The sequence below is a fragment of the Mustela erminea genome, chromosome 5 (assembly GCF_009829155.1).
Source record: "Mustela erminea isolate mMusErm1 chromosome 5, mMusErm1.Pri, whole genome shotgun sequence".
Classification (NCBI taxonomy): domain Eukaryota; kingdom Metazoa; phylum Chordata; class Mammalia; order Carnivora; family Mustelidae; genus Mustela; species Mustela erminea.
The window spans coordinates 137,396,461-137,413,687 of record NC_045618.1 but is presented as its reverse complement, the minus strand read 5'-3'; positions in this window follow the sequence as shown (position 1 = coordinate 137,413,687).

The following is a 17,227-nucleotide window of genomic DNA, read 5'->3' as shown; positions in this document are numbered from 1 at the left end:
TTACCGTAATAGAAACCTTCTCACCACACTGCTTTTTAAACACCTTTTGGACACGATAATGTATTGTTTTATGACTGTATCATATACCATATTTGAGGTGGGCCCTAAGTTTTTAGTTTTAAAGCTCTCTTTGAATGGGCTTCTCAGTTGTTTTCAAATTTTATAAAATACCGAGATGCATAGCCTTTAACTCTATAGGTGGGAGTCAAATTGCTCACTCAAAGGATATGCAGATTACAGGATATCAAAGGTTTTCTTACTGATTTCCTTCCCAGAAAATTGTATCAGATCAACTGGAAAGCCATAGTTCATTTGAACTGTGATCTTTTGGAAGTCAAATTCTCATATACACACAATCTGTGTCTCAATTCTCTTGGCTAGAGCGAAGTATCTCTATCTTTGTGTTCTGGTACCTTACATGTTAATAATGTGGTTTGACTCCATGGAATAAGTGTCCCCTGTAATTCTTATCTTTGAAGAGATTTTTCTAGAATTTTTTAAAAAATAAAATGAGCCTTCTAGATGAATTTTATTTTTTTTAAGATTTTATTTATTTATTTGTCGGAGAAGGGAAGAGAGGGCGCAAGCACAAGCAGGGAGAACAGCAGGCAGAGGGAGAAGCTCACTCCCTGCTAAACAAGGAGCCCAGTGCGGGACTGCACTCCAGGATGCTGAGATCCTGACCTGAGCCGAAGGCAGATGCTTCACCAACTGAGCCACCCAGGCGCCCCTCTAGATGAAGTTTAGAATCTTTTTGTCAGATCCCAAGAGAAGTTCTGCTGGAATGTTGATAGGAATTATCCTGAATCCATAAGTCAATTGCAAGGAAATTTAGACCCTATAACATGGAGACTCTTCCCATCTAAGGACAAGAGGAATCTCTTCCTACCCTCATCTTTATGTGGCCCTCACCAGGTTTTCTTTTTTGCTGTTTCTTTTTTTCCTAAAGCTCCTGTACATTTCTTGTTAATATCATTCAGGGCATACCCTGTGTTTTTTTGCTCTTGTGTATAAAAATCTTTTCTTCCATTGGCTAGCTGCCTTTTACACCACACATAGGAACACTGTGGGCTCACATCTTAACTGACCACCTCCATGAACATTTTGAGCATAATGATTGGGCCCAACAAACTTTTCAGGTTTTCTTAACTTCTCCATTGCTGTCATGTAGATCATCTGCATATAATGATTATTTTTTTGTTCAGATGATTTGTTCCACTCAGACCAGAGACGGAAGGAAGAATCTTGAAATTTGGATTTGTAAGCAGGGCAGGGTCTGAGTTGAGCCATTATCTCAGCAAAAGGTAGCCTTGGCTGGAAAGTTCTAAAATTGGATTTTTACTCTCCTGGTGCAAAGCCTTCAGTTCCTTAGCTGTAGAGGTCATGATTTATCTGCACCTGTAGCCATGTGTGATTTTTGTGCACAAAACAGCTCCTGATCAAAAGTTCCTCTTTACTCCTCCCTTGCATGAACTCTGATAGCCTCTGAGCCCCCTTGCCTCAGCCTGAGAGAGCCACCCCTCTCTTCCAGTGGAGGCGGCCCATTTGTGCTCTACTGTGCTGCCAGCCTCTCCTGTCCCTTGGGCATGTCTCAGGACAGTTAATTGTGTTTCTAGCACATACTCTGCCAATGTGAGCTTTGCTTTCCTTAAAAGAGGTCTGACAGAGCAGGAAGAGATAAAAGACCAGGAGGTTTTCACTGATTTTCTCTTGGATTTTGCTCTATGCCAAACCAATGGCGAGACTTCAGGCCACAGTAGGTGTCTTGGGAGAATAATGCTGAGAGGGGTGGATGTTGAGAACCTGCATGAATGATGTTTTAAATACTGTCTCCTCATCTGCTTCTTTCTGTTGATTCCCAGCCCTAATAGAAAGGGCTTCTTATTCATTTTTCTTTTCATTTTATGTTCCGATGTTCTCAGCTGCAGGTGTTCAAGAGAATCCTTTACAAAAAGAAGTTATTATTTCCATTATTCTGGAGTGGACAAAGAAAAAGAAAAACTGCCTGTGGATTGTGCAAATTGTCTAGAGAACACAACCTTTAATAACTTTTCCCCCCAGTTCCACGAATTTGGCAATTAGTTAAAAATAACTCCGAAAATCACCAAAATTTCTAAGAAGCACACTGCTTCAGCTTTTCAATTTCTGCAATATCAATGGTGGTCGCAAAGAATCGCTTCCTTTCAGTCCCTCGCCCAATCATCCTTTCAGTTCCATCCCTTTATCACAGGTCTATTGTACACCTGGCTCTTCTTTCTACCTCTTTGAAGCTGATTGTCACATCGTTTCCCATAAACCTCAAGAGACAAACTTCTCTCTGCCCTTGTCAACTTCCTCCACAAACTGTTTATTCTAATCAAACTTTGGCCCAAACTTCTATGTTGGCTTCAAAGAATGGCAGTCAACATAAAGCAGTATCAGGAGAAAAATACAAACAAACAAATAAAACCAGGGGCGTCCAGGTGGCTCAGTCAGCTAAGCGTCCAACTCCTGATTTCAGCTCAGGTCATGATCTCAGGGTCATGAGATCGAGCCCCTGTCGAGCTTCACACTCAGGACAGTATCTGCTTGAGAGTCTCTCTCTCCCTCTGCTGCTCATATCCTCTCTCTCCAAAATAAATAAATATATAATACCTTTTGTAAAAAAGGAAAAAAACCCACATGGAAAATAAAATACACACACACACACACACACACATACACATATACACATATAAATATAAATATATATATATATGTACTTACATTTATATAACTGCACACACACATACATAAACTTAAATCTCACCTCCACTTTTGACTATGTGACTTTAGCAACTTACTTGATCTTTCTGAGCCTTAGTTTCCTCATGTATAAAATGGAGATAATGATGTCTCCACTTTATTAATAATCTTACTAATGAGCTCCTTTGAGTGCTAAGTGTGTCAAGCAATTTCCCAGGCACTTTGCATGTATTATCTCATTTATAATCCATTGACTGCAAGAATTTCTGACATAGTTGCAATGATCATCTCTGGTGAAAGAATAGAAGCTCAGAGTAGTTCATAACTTACCCTTGCAGTTGGGGGTCCTAGCAAACATTCTGAGACTCAATTCAGAGATTTGGTTGCAGGAAGCTTATTGGGGAATGCTTCCGGGAATAATCCGCATGAAGGAGGAAATGGGTACCAAAGACCATCTTGCAGATTACATAGAGAATCATGTTGTAAAATCAGAAAGCAATGCCACCTGCTGGAGAGCAACTCACTGTCCTCATGACAGGAGGAAGGCATTTTCCTCTGGATATTTGGAGGTTGTGTGATATTTCACAAACAAATTTTCTGTGGCAGAACCAGTTTCAGAATATGAGGAATATGTTCTATGACATGGCACTTAAGCACAAATTCATCTAATTCATCCTAGGTCCTTCCACTTCCAAAAGAACACTTCCAAAAGTGTTCTTGTAAAAGCAGTTCATCCTCTGTTTTTCAGCCAGTTGCTTGTGATGGTTATTTAAACAAAGTATAATCGGTATATTTTGATGTTTTTCACTTGAGATTTTAAGGGATGATATGTTATACCTTTTTTTACTATGTGTTCAATCTCGGGGGAATGATATTAAAATAAATTTATAGCACTGAAAAAAAAAAGAGGAGATGAAATTAAGTTAACTGGAAAATGGGTCAGAAGAAATTCTCCCAGGTGCAGGATGGAGAGATAAGGCTAAAAATACAAGGAGGAGTCAATGGATATAAACATGTCATGAGAAAACCTAAGATACACATAACTAAAGTAAGAAAGCCAGGAAAGAGAGAATGGACAGAAGCACTTTCTAATAATAGCTAAGGATTTTCCAGAACTGATGAAAAATATCTCGTGAAATTTAAGACACCTAATAAATCCCAAGGAGAATCACATTTTTAAAAGAAAAGGAAATCCAAACACAGACAGACATCTTTTTGAACTACACACAATTAAAAAACAAAGCTAATTTTTCAAGCAGCCCAGGTGGTGTGGTTACACTGTCTTCAAAGGGGGAGGACACTGACCTCTAACATTTCAAGGACAAGAATGAAAACCAAAGGGCAATGGGAACAGATAAAAGATGAAATGAAAATAAGTGCTCATAGAGAAAATAGAATTCTGTCAACCAGCAAAACTACCCTCCTAGATAAGGGTAAAATAAAATGTCTTCAGAGGAGGAGAAGCAGAGAAAATTTGCCAACAGCAAATTAAAAGAAAGAATAAGCAAGAGGAAAGGTCAAGGAAGGTCAAATGCAGGAAGAAGTGGAGAACGCAAACCAACAAACATGGGCTTACGTAAGTCCATACAACAATAATAACATAACTGCATAATTTATATGGAATTGAAAATACACAACAACCATAACTTGTATGTTAGGACAGAGGTATGTGAAATTAAGGTGCTCTAAATTCCTTGTATTGTCAAAGTACTAATTAGTATTGTACCTTGGCAAATCAAAGGACACATGCTGCAGGTTTTAGGACAAGCCCTGACAGAGTAGTCTAAGTGTTTATCTTCCAATTTATCAAGGAAAAATTAAATAACAAAAATACCAGTCCTAAAGAGGGCAAGAAAGGTGAGTAAAAGGACCATTGTAGAATTTTTCTACCATATATAAAAAAATTATAATACACATAAAAATGTAAATGTAAACCTAATATAGCCAACGTTCATTAAATGTAGATAGAATAATTTGTGCTGGGTTTTGGCGTATCTGGCATATGAGACCTAAGCCCAGGCAGTGATAAAGAAATGATAATGTTTTTACCAGATCTTTTAAAGTTACTGCCAGGAGAAAGTTGGTTTCACATTTGCCCCTGGTACAGGCTGAGGTGAGCAAGGAGAAAGAATCCATGGACACCTGAGACAGGTGCCTAGTACCTGGTCAGAGCTTGGTCACAGGTAATGGCCAGAACCCTTGTTCCAAGATCGCCTAGCCCCAGGAGCCAGTGAGTCGCACAAAACCCAGGGTGATAAAGAAAGAATAAGTGTGGGGTTAGCACAAGTGGGTTCTGGAAACAACACATCAGACAGATAGAGAAGACATGGCCAGGGAGGAAGACAGAAAGAAACCAGAGCCCATAGAAAATTGGCAGTAAGTAGAAATAAATTGTCAGGCTTGGGAATCAGACTTGAAAAACCATGAGCACTTCAAATGAGAGAGGAGATGCTGTGAATGCCAATTAGTAGACATCAGATTGAGGTAATCACCAAACAAGAGTGATGGCTGTCTTTGCAGGAATGGAACCTCACCTGGAAGGCTTAGCACTGGCTGACAGTGATGGTCATTGTGTTTATAATGAAGAGGAGAGAGAGAACAAAATCTGATATCCAAATAGTGCCATGCCTTCTGTATTGGACATTTATTTTGGCAAACCCACCAGGTGCATAACAATAACATCCACTGTATGAAAAGCTCTTTGTTACCCTGAAACACTGTCAGCTTCTCTATCATTATCTGGCTTGCTCTCACAGAGCATATTCTCCCCTCAATTACAGAAGAGGAGACAGACAGAGGCTCAGAGTAGGGGAAGTGACATGCTCAAGGCCACTGGAAAACTTATACTCAGCCTTTGTCTTTCTATGTCATTCTAGTTCTTTATTTTTTTTCTCAGAAGAAAATACACTGGAAGAGATTATGCTGAGTGAAATAAGTCAAGCAGAGAGAGTCAATTATCATATGGTTTCACTTCTTTGTGGAGCATAACAAATAGCATGGAGGACATGGGGAGTTAGAGAGGAGAAGGGAGTTGGGGGAAATTGGAAGGGGAGGTGAACCATGAGAGACTACGGACTCTGAAAAACAATCTGAGGGGTTTGAAGTGGCGGGGGGTGGGAGGTTGGGGGAACCAGGTGGTGGGTATTAGAGAGGGCAAGGATTGCATGGAGCACTGGGTGTGGTACAAAAATAATGAATACTGTTATGCTGAAAATAAATAAAAGAAAAAAATGAAGACACTGTCAAAAAAAAAAAAAGAAGTAAGTACATATATATCAGAAGACTCGATATTGGTAAAATGTCAGTTCTCCCAAATAGATCAAAGATCCAGTGCAATTGAAATAAATATCCCACTATGTTTTAAAGGAAAAATTGAAAGGCTGATCCTAAAATCCACATTTACTGTATGATAACTAACATAACACAATTTAAAAAAAAAAAAAGAAAGGTTGCAAAAAGTAAAAAGAAATAAAATCCACATGGAAATGCTAGGACCTTGAATAGATAAAATGACTTGGAGAGAAAAGAACAAAGTTGGAGGATTTACACTACCTGATTTCAAGACTTACTATAATGCTACTGTGTGAAACTACAACACATAGAGAAGCAATGTGATGTGAGCATAAATATACAGAAATAGATCAAAAGAACAGAACAGAAAGCATAGAAATCAACCCACAAATGTGCTCAATTGATTTTTGACAAAGTTGCACCAACAATTCAATGGGCCAAAGGATATTCTTTTCAACTAATGGTGCTGAAAAAACTTGATAGCAAGAACAAACAGACAAAACAAAACCCTTTGATCTGTATCTTACAGTTTATACAAAAAGTAACTCAAAGTCTATTTGTAGAAGTAAACCTAAAACTTTAACCACCAACTTTAATGAAAAAAACAACAACAACAACAACAAAGAAAATCTTTGTAACCTTAGATTAGGCAGAAAATTCTTAGCTATGAAGACCGAAAACACAATCTACAAAAGAATAAATCAATTAAATCAAAGTTCATCAAAGTTACAAACTCTCTGTCTTTGGAAGATACTGTTAACAGACTAAAGAGAAAGACAATGTTTGGAAGAAATTATTTGCAAATCACATATCTGATTCCTGGACATATAACAGTGCTCAACACTGAAAAATGAGAAAACAAAACAAAACAAAACCCCAGTTTAAAAAAATAAGCAAAAAATATTTCAGGACATTTCACCAAAGCAGATACACAGAAGCTAAGAGAAAGAAATCAGACTCCACCCCCCAAAAAGAGTACACTATGTACAATGCCATTTATAAAAATCCTAGAAGGTATAAAGTGATCCACAGCGACAGCAGATCAGTGATCACTGGGCATATGGAAGGCTGGGATAAGAAGGAATAACACCAGGACACTAGGGAGACAGGGTTGGGTATATATCCATTACACTGATTGTGGTTTTGATTTCATAGGTATATACACATGTCAAAAATGATCAAATTGCACACTTTAAAATGTAAAACCCCCTCATGCTGCAGAGGAAAGTGGGCATAGTTCCCTGGGATCTGGAGCAGGGTGGGGCTCCAGAAGCAGGAGTTCCTTTCAAAACTTGGCAATTCTTAACCTTTTGCTGACTGTCTGAAAAGTGCTGAGCTAGGCAGCTCTGAGCAATGTCTAGCCAAGCAAGCACGGAAGAAGGGATTCTCCTGGCAGAACTAAATTGTTCTTGGCACAGCCTCCACGGTTCATCTGCTGGATGAGGCAGGTGTCAGGCTAACATCCCTATTTCTTTCTTTTAGAGCTAGAACAATTCATAGTAACCTTATATCATTAACCCTTGGCAGACCCTCACAGGTGTGTTCTTGCCAAAGACCTCACCACCTGAAGCATCAAGTTATAGATATCAAATCTGACCGGGCTATCAGGCACACAGTTTCTGGCCATCCCACATTCCTTGTGAGGAATAAAGACCTTCTAAACATTTATTTAAAGAGTGCTACTCAAGAGAAGCCATCACCAGAGCCAAGATGACAAACATGGTGGAGACAGTTGGCTTATAGACCATGAGAGACATCATTTTCTCTTTCTCTCCACCTTTCTCATGTTATAAGCAGTCTTCTTTTTTTCTTTTTAAAGATTGTATTTATTTATTTGACAGAGAGATCATAAGTAGGCAGAGAGGCAGGCAGAGAAAGAGAGAGAGAGGAGGAAGCAGGCTCCCTGCTGAGCAGAGAGCCCGATGCGGGACTCGATCCCAGGACGCTGAGATCATGACCTGAGCCGAAGGCAGAGGCTTTAACCCACTGAGCCACCCAGGCGCCCGCAGTCCTTTTCTTTCATGCTGCCTTTGTTCGTGGTTATCTTCATTATTCAGTGGTGTCCCTTCATCTCACAAGCCAGTGGAGCCATCCAGTTGCCTCATCTGCCCTGTCATGGAGGGCTGAGCCAACACCTGAGTTTCCCCTCTGGACACGTGGCTGGCCATTGTGCGGCAGGCGCCCTCTTGGACGCGCTCCACCGCTGTAATTATGTGGATCCAGATGTCCCGCACACCCCTTCCAGTTCCCAGCACAGTTTCTATTCTTTTCTCCAGAACTTTTCAATCTTCTGCTGCCAATTATAAATCTATTCTTCCATGCAACCTAGATAAGAAGAAACGGGCATAGAATTCGTAAGCGAGCACATTCTTAGCAGAACGGGCAGCACAGATGGCCTCCGAATGGAAGAGCTTGTAAGCCTGCAGAGCTACTTTAAAGGAGACCAAGAACAGTTTCCACAGATGCGCAGAGTGAAGCAGGCAGCTGCCCCGGGAGCGGGTGTGGAGTGGTCTCAACAGCAAGCCTCCCTTTGAGCCAAACGGCTCACCGAGACACCATACAGAGGGGACCTCGGCGTCCTCTTTGAGGAAATGAGATGATTTGCTGGCCTCTGCTAGCTGCTTCACTTGGGAGCCATGAGCAAACAGTACCAGCAACGGTCAGTTCATGGTTCTCTTCATAACAAAGGCACACAGCGAGAACAGAGCAACTGGAATTCATACGTCATAGAGTTTAAATTCAGCCCAAGGTGTCTTCTTTGCTCTCTGATATGGGTATTTCTCTGCCTTGCACCCAGCTTGAGAGTAGGTGGGTAAGAATCCAGATAGATTCGTTCAAAAGCTTCTTTTTTCCTGGGTCCCTCTTGCGCCCAGGAGGTCTGAATGCTGCCCAGGGTGGGGAACAGGGGCTGGTGTGATTCTCCTTCCGTGGTGTGAGCACTGCCCAGATAACCCATGTGGCCCCAACAGTGGAGAGCCAGTGGGGTCAGACGCATCTCTGTGCAGTGGGCAGCTGTCCAGATGTGCAGAACAGAGGTCACTTGGGGTGAGGGTGAGCTCCCTCCTCCCGTGTGCAGGTCTGGCCTTCCTTGTGTGGCTGTGACTCAGGAGGTGCTTGCCAGAGGACAAGGGTGTCAATGAATGTCTCTCTTTCCGCTCAGAGGCATCCCAATCTGCAGCAGGAAACTGACCCGCAGCCCCTACGAGCTGGATGGAGTGAGACGTTTGGGGCACCCCACTAACTATAACAGCAATGATTCTAGTCTCTCCTCTCCCCCGCATCCCAGCCCCTTGGCTGTGAGGGAGATGCCCCACAGATAGGTCCCCCGCCCTGCTGGGGATCAGGGGAGGCCACTGACGTGAGCGTGCCTTATAAACTGTGAGGGGCTGGATTTACACACTGAGAAGGGCTCCCTGAGATAATTACTGAAAAAGCAGACATTTTGAAATCAAATGTCCACAGGGTCCTAGAAAGAAACCTAAATGAAGGAAAGAGTAAAATGGAAGGCAATAGTCCAAAAGGGCCAGGGAGCCCTTACCCAGGGGTGCCAGGGAACACGGGACTGTTTGCCCTGTACCCCTGCTTAGCCACAGCCCAGCCCGGTGACCATGAGCATTCTCCCTAACCCCTCAGTGCCTCAACTTCCTCTGCTGTAAAACGGTGATGACACTAGGAATCCCCTGAAGACTTCTACTGAGGTGAAACGTGTTAATACACGTCAATCATTTGGAAGAGTACTTGGCACATAGTAAGTGCTCAGTAAATGTTTGCTCTAGTTATGGCTATGATTATGATTGTTCATTTGGCTCAGCCAGTCGTTATCAGATGAGATACACCCCTATGGCCAGTTCTTCTAATTGTCCATACAAAAATGAAGACTCTCTTGATTTATAAATTTTGGTAACTGTTGTTAAAAAAAAAAAAAAACTTGTGGACATTTAAATAAAGTCTGGGATAGAGTTAATAGTGGAAATAACAATCCTGGTTTCTCAGTTTGGCAAATAGGCCACCTCCCCCCACCACTGTAAGAATTTAGCAGTAGGAGAAGCCGGGTATATGGGAACTCAACCTTTGTGATTTTTCTGTAGGTCTAAAACTACTCAAAAATAAAAAATGTATTCGAAGCCTACAGGGAGTAACACACACGCACTGATGGGCCAGGTTTTGCTTCAGGATGAGCAGAGAGTCAGCCTTGATAGAAGGACCGTTTGCTGGGTGCACTCGTATGACTGGGACATACGAGAGTGAGCCACCTTCTTCCGCACAGCTAGTAACGAAGGGGAAACACGTTCGCTGGGGAACTGACGACTGATTGCATAAATGCCTCTTGCTAAGTAGCGGTCAGCTCGTCTTTGCGAATCCACCCTGCTGTTAATAACAGCTAGAAAACCTGGTCTTGAGCAAAATGTCAAAAGGATCAAATACATGATCAAGTAATTCCTAGGACAAAAAGATAAGAAACCCCAGAACCCAGAGGAATAAGCAGACCTAAAAGCTGCTTTTTACTCTGAGGATATGTGCTAATCTGACAAAATTCAAACCTTCATTTTGACAGTTGTCCCCAGCCCTCAAGGGACAGAGACAACCGAGCTGGCATCTGGGCTAAGCATGGGCACTTACGTATGTACCTTCCTCTGGACAGAGGGCCAGATGTTATCCATTACACATTCTTTAGGGTCCTTGACCACCCCACCCACAAATGGTTCAGGGAAATGAGTGCAAAGGAACAAGTCAATTTTTTTTTTTTTTTTGTGAGAATAACAAAAGATTTGGTTTAGGAAGACACCTACTGCTCAAATCCTTCCCCCTGCCTTGTCACTAATGCTTGCCATTCAGCCACCAGGAATGCAAGACCCAGCATGGTGGGGTCTCCAGCCTGAGCAGCTTTTCTACTGTGTGGCACACTGTCAGGTCTTCTCCAGGGTACAGCCCATGACACAAGAAGCAGAGAATCCTAGAAGAGTGCAGAGGGCTCAGGTAGGGAGATGGATGACCCTGGAAGGAAAGTCCTTCCTGGTAAAGGAAAGAATTCAGTAAACAGTGACCAGGGATAGGTGCAGGCACTTTTTTTATCTTATTAAAATCCAGATATCTTGGTCCTTGGCACAGCTTGGTTCCTGCAAGATTTACCTTCTGTTTCCCTCATCCCTCCAGCAGGGGATGCTATTTCACGAAGTTGAAGGTTACCACTGAAGCTGTGGCCAATTCTATCCTGAGGTCCAGTGTGGGGAAACATCAGCTTTGGGATACCCATGGGACTAGAATCAGAGCTGGACAGGGACCCTCACTTTCTGACTCCAGCCTCAGTCGCTCACCTGCATGGCCTGTGCAAAAGTCACATAGATGTTGGATTATGACTGGACAATTGTAAACATAATCAAACTGGTCTGCAGCCTTGATGACATTTTGCTCATTGCGTCCAATGAGCAGGAAAGTCTGTTAGCCGCCTTAGTAATGCCCATGCATAGCAGAGATAGTCACAAGTCTGCCACACTACTGAGCTTCTGGGGATTCAGTGGTCTGGGCCATTTCGAGATATCCTTTCCAAGGTAAAAGACAAGTTGCTGAACCCTGAACCACTTGCCATACAGACCAATGTTTGGTTGGGCTTTGTTGGTGAGTTTAAAGACATTGCATTGGAATTTGAGATTCACAATGTGTACTGTATCCTCTGTTTTTTCTCCTTCTAACAAATACCTCCTGCCATATTCCCATTCACTGTTGGGCTTCAGCCACACACATACCCTTGTAGGTCCTGGAATAAGCTCCGTCCTGCCCCAGGGCCTTTATACTTGCTGTTGTTTCCTTTGCCAGAAATGTTTTCAGCCTCATTCTTTATCCTGTAGGTATTCACTGGACTTCATCTTCATAGATGATTTCCCTGACCACTCCACTTGAAGTGAGTTCCCATACGCAGCCTCATTATCTGTCTTAGACCCCCATGAGTTTCCTTCATAACATTACATTGGTCTTACTTCTTTGTTCATCTTTCTCGAAGAGTTTTAGCTACTAGTTCATTGTCCCTCTCCAGTGTTCCTCCTTTCTTAATTCTTAGGAATTTCAGAATCTGCACAAACAGAACTTTATGATGTATCCTTCCACCCTGTTTAAGGTCACATGGTCACACCTTGGATATTGTACCAATGACAGTGTGATCTGTCATTATAATCACTACACTATTGTGTTCCATTCTCCCTTTGCCCTATTGCAAAACCAAGTCCTGATTAAATCCCAAACTTCATCTACTCCATGGGCAGCCATACAGCTGAAGACACTGGAGAAAACGCATGGCCATAATGACCAGTCATACTTTAATCTTACAATCATTGTCATCTGTTATTAAGGGGCCCTTCATGCTTCTCAGACATCACTCCATACTTCCCTAACCCATTCCTTCCCATTTCCCAAGACAATTCATATCTTCTCACCTCTCCTAAGACTTCTAAAACTGTCAACTGTCTCCTCATTTTATTGTCAATGGATGACAGCTTCTTACTGCACAAAGAAAATTGAAACAATCAAAGGAAAACTTCTATAAGATTCCAGCTCAACATTTTTCCACTTTCCTGCAAGGATGCCCTTATACCCTTCCTTCCCTTTGGACTATGGATGAAGTATCCATACCTTAAACAAAACAAAACAAAACAAAACAAAAGGCCAACCCCTTTCCTGTGTACTAGACCCATCTCCTTTACCAACTCAAAGACAATGTCCCAATGGTTCTCCTCTCTCTCTACTTGATCATTCCCCTCTTCGAACAAACACAACATATTCCCGCCAAACCCAGCATCAGGGGCCCTGGGATGCACAAAGATGAATAAGTAGGACCTACAAGGAAATGTGTGTGGCTGAAGCCCAACAGCAAATGGGAATATGGCAGGAGGTTATTTGTTAGAAGGAGGAAAAACAGAGGATACAGTACACATTGTGAACCTCAAATTCCAATGCAATGTCTTTAAACTCACAAACAAAGCCCAACCAAACATTGGTCTGTATGGCAAGTGGTTCAGGGTTCAGCAACTTGTCTTTTACCTTGGAGAGGATATCATCAAGGATACATCATCATCGAGGATACATTTCAGATTTGCCCTTTCCCCATACATACTGATAATGTATTTTGTGATATGAGACCAAGGAGATCCCTATTCCCTCCATAGGATGATGGGGCAGGGTGGTTGGGAGCTCAGTGCAGAAGCATACACTGGTACACAGACAACATGGCTGAAAAGTGGGACCAATTTCAATCTCTGGCCTCTCCTGACCATTGTTCCCTTGGTAACTAGATGCCTCACATACAGAAAGTGAATCTGCTCAGACAAATAGGGAACCAATCTTGGGAAGAAGGGTGGGCATCCAGGGACCCTGAGGGCAAACCTGCCAAAGATCCAAGACCCTGGAAGAGGTGGGGCTACTGTTGGAAATCTGCCAGGGGGTTGGTACCACACCTTGGCCCTGAACCCAGGTTATACATAAAGAGGATGGAATGAGATACTTTGGGATTTCAGAGACTCATGTGATCACTTCTAGATGAGGAAACATGAGGAGTTAACATTAGGTCCAAAGGGGCATTGCTATGGATTAAAGCAGAGAAGAAAGGCATGGAGTCTCACCAGGAGATTAACGGCTACCAGAAACAATGTGCTAACCTCCCAGAGTGACGTGTGAGAGAGAAGATCAGCACTGAGTTGGGATACATGAAGCTTCAACCACTTCTCCAGGCAGGGCTTGGAGTGAGACACCATTAACATTTACTACCCAGAGTCATTGGTCAGGGTCCATTGCTGGAATACAAGCATTGCTAATACTCCCCAGGCCTCACTCCGGTCTGAGACACAGATTTGTCTGACTGGTGTTAAGAAACCTGTCTTGGTTATTTTGGGATCAGTGCGACTTCTTTCCAGGCATGATGTGTTTTCTCAGCACATCTAAGAACTGAGTTGTGTTCCCCCTGTAGTTCAGAAAGCAACTTGGTGGCCAGTACCTGCCGACAGACTTGGCCAAAGGCCATCACCTCTGAAGGAACAACTTGTTAACTGATGTCTGGCTGTGGATATTGGTTTGAAACCTCTGACTTCATATTTGTCAAATAATTGAGAAAACTGGTGGAGAAATAGCAACTATGTCTCTTACGGGGTTACTCATCAAGTTGGCCCGTGGTAAGCATACAATGACCTGCTCGTAAGAACTGCATAGGGGTGAACGGATGCATATCGCTGGCATTGCTCACAGAAACGGGGAAGACAGGGAGGGAGAACAGTTGCCAGGAGGGAAGTGTAAGGTCGACAGACTGCTGGGCAAATCAGAAGTCAATAATTGGACATTGGAGCCAGCCCTCACTGAACTCCCCAGTCATATTGCCCATATTAGTGGTTCTCTAACACCTGCTTCTGGCGCAGGTGCGTGACCACCAGCCTCAGTGGGAGACTTATTAAAATAGATCCTATGTGACTTTTACAGAGGTCACCTAACCCCAAGTCTGATATGCCTGAGATTTTTTTAGGAAAAAAAAAATTTAATTAATAAGCCAACACACAGGAGAGTTGAAATAGTTCACTTTCATATACAATAATATTGAATTTTAGCTAAAAATGTGAAAACTGGATGACCTGGCATGCTCGGTCAGTCAAGCGTCGGCCTTTGGCTCAGGTCATCCCGCATCAGGCTCCCTGCTCAGTGGGGAGTCTGCTTCTTCCTCTCCTTCTGACCCTCCCCCTGCTTGTGCACTCTCTTGCTCTCGCTCATGAACAAAAAAAAATCTTTTTAAAAATAAAAATAAAAATGTAAAAGCTGAATTTACACATCCATGATTGGACTAATGAGGCTTAGGACCCCATCCTATGTCAAACATAGGTCATCAATAGGGAATCATAGACCCTTTTGGGTTTGTTGAAAACCAAAGTCATAACCCCACTCACTTCCTGGCAAAGAAGAGATTTATTATTTTAACATGATATTTTATAACAGGAGTTCTATGGTCCCAAGAAGAACCGGGCTGTTTCATGAAGTATGTATGTCTTACTCTATTAGTCAGGGTAGATTAAATTATGCTTCAATAACAAACAGCCTCAACAATTTTAGTGACTTACTGACAAAAGTTCTCTCTCATGCCATTTGGCTCCGTGTTTAAGCAACTCCCCAGGGCATCTGTCCTTCATGAAGGGATCCAGTGACCCAGGCTGCCCTCCGTCATGGCTCCACATCTCAGCACCAGGCCCCCACACTGACCACTGTGAGGATAAGGGAGACTCACTCAGAGGCTCTGCACCCCTTCAGTCCGGAAGTGATACTCAGCATTTCTTCTGCATTTCTTTAGCCAGAACATGGACCCACTGCACTATAAGTTGGCTGAAAAGGGTTGCCTCCTAGAAGAAAAGGAGATCAGACATTGGACACACTCAACTTAGTCCTCCCTCTTATGGAAGTTTCTAGTCAAGTCATCTATGGACTGAGACTGGGACTCTGGAACAACTCAAGGAAAATGTGTCGGTCCTCTGATTGTGAATAAGCAGTCGTTTCTTTGTTAGAGTCAGTTTATAGACTCTGCAGGAGGCAAGACTCATTGAAATGGCCTAGTTGTTCTTAAAATTTACTTTTCCGGCTTTATTGAGGTATAATTGACAACTAAAAATTGTATATATTTAAGGTGTACAATGTGATGCCTTGATACACACACACATTGTGAAATGATTACCCCATCCATCACCTCACTTACTTACAGTTACCTTTTTGTGGGGTGTTGTGGGGTGAGATCATTTAAGGTCAACTCTCCCAGAAAATTTCAAGTACACGATACAGTACCCTGAACTACAGTCAGCATGTTGTACATTACAGCCCAGAACTTAGCCACCTCATAACTGAATGTTGGCGCTCTTTGACTAAACTCTCCCCATTTCCTGTACCCCCAGACCCTCGTAGTTACAGTTATACCCCCTGGATCTATGAATTTGACATTTTACGATTCCACATCCAGGTGAAATCATACAGTACTTGTCTTTCCCCATCTGGCTTGTTTCACTTAGCATAATGCGATTGCGAAGCTTCTCAACATGAAACCCAGATGTAAGGAATTTAGGAGAACACTAAGTCACTGTTCTCTTTCTTCCATCATATACCTCCCTACCGTCCCTACTGGGAAGAAGGCCCATTTTCCCTGGCCCATTTCCCTTTGTAAAAAGGCAGAGTTGCTGTGCTTTTTAAGGCATTCAGAATGCCAGGTGCTAAACTCGCATGTGTGTATGGGTGTATGTACGTGTGTGCTCACACACTAAGTATATGAAACCTTTTCTAATGTCTCACAGACCATTACAGGATGGGACAACCATAAAACTGAGGGTGAGTGGATATTTCAAATGGTCATATTTGCACAACCCAGGTAACAAAACCCATCAGTACACTTGAAGAGGGTAAGATAATTTTCAAAAAGTTCATACAAATCATACAATCAAGGTGGTGCTCCTGGCCTCCAAGGGAAAATCCATCAGAAGGAGATGCTGAGAGATCTACGAATCGGACTTACTGCACAGTGTGGGAGACAAATGATCAAGAATATAAATTGGCTTCATGCAAGACCCTTACTAATCACAATTTTAAGCACAAGAGGAAAGAAATTGGAGCCAAACATAGACAATCCATAGATTGTGGATTGAAGGCATTCATTCAACAACTTCTTCAGATCAAAGACCTCATAACCCCAGAGCTCTGGGAAACCCAGTCTGTTAGAGTCCTGGGACTTATAGACAGCTGGTTCCTTTCGGATTTGATGGTTTTTAATATATTACACTTGAGGTTAAAGGGGAAAAATACCAAGAGCAATTCTTGCTGGTTCATTCCTATGTTCAGGCATGCAGAGACTAATGATTAGTCTGGAATCATGACTTAGAAAATTGTACCTGGAGCCCTCTTTCCAAATAGCCCTGAGCTCAGGAGAATTGAAAATCCTCAAGAATTACCAAATCCCTGTTTATTGCAGCCTTATTTACAATTAACCAAGACATAGAAGCAAACTAAGTGTCCATCAATACACAAATGGATGAGGAAAAGGTTGTATACATACACACTGGTATATTACGCAGCCGTAAAGAAAATGATGTCTTGTCATTTACGACAACATGGACGGACCTGGAGAGTATTATGCTAAGTGGGGTAAGTCAGACTGATAGAGACAAATACCATATGATTCCACTCTTAAGTGGAATCTTTTAAAAAAATGAAT